The sequence below is a fragment of the Centroberyx gerrardi genome, chromosome 16 (assembly GCF_048128805.1).
Source record: "Centroberyx gerrardi isolate f3 chromosome 16, fCenGer3.hap1.cur.20231027, whole genome shotgun sequence".
Lineage (NCBI taxonomy): Eukaryota > Metazoa > Chordata > Actinopteri > Beryciformes > Berycidae > Centroberyx > Centroberyx gerrardi.
The window spans coordinates 28,727,923-28,734,337 of NC_136012.1; positions in this window are offsets into that span (position 1 = coordinate 28,727,923).

The following is a 6,415-nucleotide window of genomic DNA, read 5'->3' on the forward strand; positions in this document are numbered from 1 at the left end:
CTCTTCAGGTCAGTCTTCAGGTCAGTCTTCAGGTTAGTCTTCAGGTTAGACTTCAGGTTAGGTTCCACTACAGGCTACAAATGTGTTGGAAATTGTTTCCCTCCTTTGTATTAAAAACATACCGACAAGTTTCAGTTCGGCGGATCCTTCATCAGGGTCAAACTGATGCGTCTGTATGTTTTAATACTAGTTGGCCATGTGAATGAAAGGCTTTTAAATGCAAAACAAAGTGCCTCAAACCCCCTTTTTGGAATTGCTACCTATAACAATGTTATACAAGGGAGGGAAACAATGAACACAATTTTTGTAGCTGCATTTCAGGTTTATTTGGACCAAAGTCTTGTTAACATCCAGAGATAACATTGATTTTTTTGTGATGACTAGCTGTTGACGGTTATGATGAGGGTTAACGCCCACTTTACAGACCAGAAGCAGAAGGTGGGGCAGTTTTTTTTTACTGTGGAGTGATTCATCTTCTCAAACAGACACCATCTTTGGTGAAGGGTAAGTTTTGACCTGTTCACCTTCTGCCTCCTGCTGGTTAGACACAGCAGCACCCAGTCCAGACTGGTGGAAATACTGGGAGCAACACACACATTCTCTCTCTCTTGAAACACACACAAGAGTCCAGTATCAATTTAATATCTTAAAGAAAACTAAATATCTAGGGCTTTTCAATGCAATATGGTTTTAATAGGATAAAAACTTGGTAAGAGCATCATGAGTTTGATATCCATAATCAGTTTCAACTTCAATAAATTCAGTCATTCCATACAAATTCAGAAAACAGAATTTAAATTCAGTCGTCTGCTGGAACAAATCTCATCACTTTCAATCTAAGTCATTTACACAAACACAAGATCTCAAGTCAAGACTTTAGAAACCTTTTTAAGTCATCAAAGTACAAGTCAGAGTCAAGTCCCAAGTCACCAGAACCCAAGTCAAGTCAAGTCTCAAGTCTTCTTTTCATGCATCAAGTCAAGTCTCAAGCAACTAAAACTGTGACTCGAGTCCAAGTCATGTGAAGTCAGGAAACCTTCTTCCAGGAGAGGACCAGGTTCTCAGACCCGGAGGATCTGATCCTGGTCCCGGGCCGCTGCACTTCACAGAGATCACATTCTGATGAAGCCAAAAGGACGACATCATCTGCAAACAGTGAGATGCCACCTTATGTAGTCATGATACCTTTTCAGAAAGCCTTCATTTGCACAGAAAATCCAGGAAAAAAGCATCATGTCAAGATTAGGATGGATGTGTTTCATCATTAAATTGCTATTAACAGCTGAAAATGTGAGTTTAAGTTTTCATATTCCTTTAACGTCACCAAACTGGAATTCATCTCACTGATCCTAAATTGGTCTGTTCTGCTAAAATTGTGTTCACTGAAGCCTCTGCAGCCTCCTACCTGTTATGATTGAACTCGTTCTCTCTGTGTTCACCTGCTCAGCTTTACCAAACCAGACCAGACTCCAGGTTCCTCCTCACATCTGGAACCAGACTGCTTCACATCTGTTCTCATTTCACTAATTTGGCTTCACACAATAAAGGAAATCTGACAATGGCTTTAGTTCTTAGATGTTCTTAGTTTATTATGATTAAACACACATTTTATTTGTTACATTTTGTCTTTTAACATATCTTTAGATTTAGTTATTTAAACATATATATACTGTATATATATATACTGTATATTTAGATTTAGTTATTACAACATTCATAGTAACCTGAACATCACACCTAAAAGCATCTGTAAAACAATTAGTGCAATTTACAGTTAAAACTTTACAGTTCAAACTAAAAAAAACAGCTTTTGTCTGCAAAAATATACATATCTATTCAGTTTAACATTAAACTTCAATAACACCTCAAGTAAAAACTTAATATAGTTACGGCAAACGAGAAAACCTAAAAAAATCGAATCGACAACAGAACTCAACTAGAGGCACATTAGCTCACCATGGTCTAGGTTAACATACCACCGCACCAGCAGGAGTGGAAACACACACACACACACACACACACACACGAACACACACTTTAAACGTCATACCACTGAGGTTGTAGAAGCGTTTCGATGAGGCACTACGTGGACTTCAGGCCAACAGACACCAAACCACAGACTGGCCTGGTTTAATACGGGTGGGGGGGGTGGGGTGGGGTGGGGGTGGGGGGGTGGGGTGGGGGGGTGGGGTGGGGTGGGGGTGGGGGGGGTCACGGCTACAGGCACGACTGACGCAGAAAAGCAGTGAACTTACTAACTGCACATTTGTGACATTCAACACAGAAACAGTTCTTTGTGGCATCGACACAGTTTGTTACGCAGCTGTCGGCATGGCAACACTGCGCAGACATGGACAGAAACATGGCACTTGTTAGGGCTAGAAATACATTGATGATTGATTATCTTATAGTTAAAACTTGGGCCATTTTCGGCATGGACCCTATATATTTCCCCATTATTTCCCATCATGCCGATCGATTCTGACCAAAATTTCATCATTTGCTTCACTGTTGACGTGTTGCTCCGGTTCCTCCCGAGAGCAGCCGAAACTCGTCTTTTTCAACACATTGAGGCTCACTCTGTATTGAGACATGCATATATTTAATTTCCAGTTTATCCATGACCTGTCAGTATTTATTTTGCACTACTTTACACAGTGAGACAGGCAGCTGCAGCAGAGGAACCAAGAAAGTGCTACAGCAACGGCCAAGGTAGCATCAAAACAGCAGAATAAAGGCCTGACTTTAGATTATTTTCATTCACATCTTTTTACCAACATGTTTCATTACAGGCTGATCGTCAATATGTTGAAAAAGACAAGTTTTGAGTGATGTTTGGAGCGTCCGTTGACCAGTTAGGACTGAACTGGAGAGCAGGCAAGCAAGACACAAGTTGCTCTGTAGGGAACAACTGACCAGGTTTTAGTCAGAATCGATCGGTACGATGGAAAATAGGGTCCAGATTGAAAATAGCCGGAATAATGCTTTCACAGCCACCAGAGCCTCCACCTGCTGCACCAACATGTAAATCACTCTCTCATTTCTGCTTTCAACGGCCTGGACACTCTTTCAGTCTGAAGAGGGGCAAAACACTTTCAGTATCATCTTTGGACAGTTTAGCTTAACAGTGGTAGAACATCTGCTGGCAGGATCGGCTGTGCTTTTTCAGGCTGACGAATCAAAAGGCTGAAGCTGGATGACAGACTGGCTCTTTACAGTAATGATCAGTTACATCAGTAGGGACGGACGGGAAAAGATGCACGCTGCTGTAAATACACAACACTCACCTCTACGTGGAAGCTGAACTACAGTACTTCATGCATGGAATAAACATTGTGACGGTATCTCATATCTATACAGCAATACCACTCACTAGCTACATCCTACTGTCAGTACACACAGTGTCAACTGTAGAAAACACAACTACTGCGTCCCAGCACACTTCCACACTTCAGTTCCTGCAGGTTCAGACACTGTAGAAGTCCCAGCATGCTTGCTAAAATCCTGCTGCAGTCTGGATCCTTCCCCAAGAGGAACTGTTTGGAAAAATATGTAGTTGTTGTTCTCTTTTCATCCAGAAGAAGTTACAAGGAATTGTCTGCTGAGTAGATGGTTGAGAGACAGTTTGCAAATTTGGAACTAGTGCATAACGTTCAAGAAAGAATTATCTGCAGTACTGATGCAGGATTTATGCAAGATAAATGCATGAGGGGGAACTTCAACAATGGCTGCTATTGCTATTACTACTGTATTACTGCTGCTACTGTATCTCCTCTTCATGACCAGTTATCTGAGGTCAGGTTGAAGTGCTAAACAGACAGACTTGTCCTAGCTGTGGTCATGGAGGGGAGAAGACAAGGAAGCAGAAGAACTGGAAAAAAGAGGAACGCAGTCGCTGAAAATAAACAGTTGAAGTCACCGGTGTATCAGCGTTTGCTCTCAGATCCCTGTTCCTTCAAAGCCAGAAACCCTCAGTGAAATCTGAGTTACTGACCTCACAAGCAGCCGCAGGAACGAACCCAACCAGCTTTAAAAAAAAAGAGTCGTCCCGTCAAAATACAACGGTAAGAAAAGCTTCATTTCTGACCAACTTGGGTTGGAGGCTTTGAATGAAAACAGAATCCTTGAACTGCAAGTCGAGCACAGGATAGTAATATATTGTTACCTACTAGCACCAAGTGACACCAAAGTCAGTAACGCAGAACTTGGACTTCAAATAAAATAAAAAAACTACTACAACAGAAACACATCAATAAAACACTGTTGTGGCTACATCAGGAGTTGGGAGCTTCACCATGAGATCCCTCTTGTCTTCCGGAGCTTTCCTGCGACGGCGGCTGCATTTCTTTAAGTTCTGCATCGCTGGGAATGTGGACGAAGTGCCTCCTTCATGAAATCCTCCATCGTCTTTCTGTCAGAGGCGTCTGTGTAAAAATCGGCAGCAGAGGCTCGTCTTCACCGGTTTCCTCAAGAGATTTAGGAGTCAGATCTCATCAGCTGGCGGCCACATGTTGGTGAGGTTTGACTCTGCCTGGTCAGTCCGTCAGTCCGCTCTGCAGGGAGCCAACCGTCACCTGGAGTCATGTGCTATTCTACAAGTTGGCTGGAAAAAATTTGGGATTTACCAGCCACTGTGTCCTCCCTCATGAAAAAAGTTATATGTGAAAACCCACATTTGAATTTGAATGTGCTTTTTGGAAATTTCCCATTTCCCATGTGAAAATGACATTTCATCTGTGAATCATCTCTTTGCATGTGAAATTAAGTTTTCACATGTGAAACAAATATTGTCACACGTAGTGGCAGGTGAAAATGTGAATAAAATGTTCGCATGTGGTGGAAAAAAAAACACTTTTCACCTATGAATTGAAATTTTCACATGTGAAGTAAAAACTGTCATGTGATGTCACAACATGAAAACCTTTGATCACGTATGAAAACCAACATGTCCAAAAAGCACATGTGCGTTGAATTCACATGTGGGTTTTCACGTGACGTTTTTGTAAGGATGGATGTTGACCGGGTCGATTTTGGCTGTAAGTTACTCTACCAGCCACTTTGGCAAGTAACAAACTATCATCTAGAGCGTGTGGCCGGTAAAAAGTGGAAGTGGCTCAATTTAATTTTTGGAAATCACCAAACAATGTGACCGGTGAACAACAAGTTGACCTTTCTGCCTCGGATACTGGTGAACGTAGGAGCCACAGAGTTCCAGTCCTTTACCAGGCTTCAGCTTATGTCTTCATGAGTTCAGTTCTATTAATGCACTTCAGGTTCAACAGCGACACAGGCTAGCTGATGTCAAGGAACCTGTGAAGAGGGAAAAGTCAGAGCCATGAGCGTCAGTTAGAGACAAACTAAATCCTGCAGCAGTTTGTATTGCAGCGGATGGGAAGTCCATACTTAAGTTTTTGAATCCTAAGTTTCAAATGCGTTCTACCTCGGCAACGACACCGACGGTAATCTGTTGTTTGGTTTATTAGCTAATATTTGAGGTGTTTTCATGTGTGTTTTGATTCATTTTCGTACTCTTATATTTATTTTTCAGATGTGACCGCTGCTGTGAAGGGAAGCTAATAATGTCACGTTCACTAAGATCTTATTCTGTCAGGTAACGTTAAAGAAATATCAGCATGCCAACTCAACTACAGTTAACAGCTAAAATACATTGTTGCAATTTCAGAGCATTAAAGCTAATTAGCAAACTGTTGGCTAACTATGTGATTAGCAAAAACAAGCCGTAACATTACAGATTTTCTTTCTTTCATTTATTTCTTTAACGTTGGCCGACAGAATGAGCTCTAGTGAAGTTAATGTTATTTTTCTCATCTTCACAGCAGGGGTTGAGGACCAGTCAAATCCCACGAATAAGTTTAAGAGTTGACACATTTATAAGTCAAAATTCACTATAAAAATACCCAAAACATTAGCTAATAGACCAAATAACAAATTACTCTTGGTGTCGTTGACGAGGCAGAAGGTGTTTGAAACTCAGGCTTCAAAAACTAAAGTATGGACTTCCCATCCACTACAACACAAACTGCTGCAGGATTTAGTTTGTCTCCTCTGACATACAGTATCTGACTTTTCCTTCACAGATTCCCTGACTGATGCACAAGTTCCAGTTACATACTGATGCTACACTGTGGTCACTGTGGTTTCACACAGGCAGCGAGTCTGTGTGTGATTTTGTAAGCGCATTAGCTTTGGAGAGTTTTCTCCACAATATGAACGCTGTCTTCTGAGGGCTGGAGGACCAACGTTACTAAAGGATTTAACACCACAGAGGAAGAAGACAGCCAGGATTCAGTTCAGCGTCCTGCCAGATTTCTGGCTTTGATAATATTATCTGGTTACAGCTTCATAAAAAATAAACCGTCCGTCAGTTTCTTCAGCAGTCTTCATCATAGGGTTC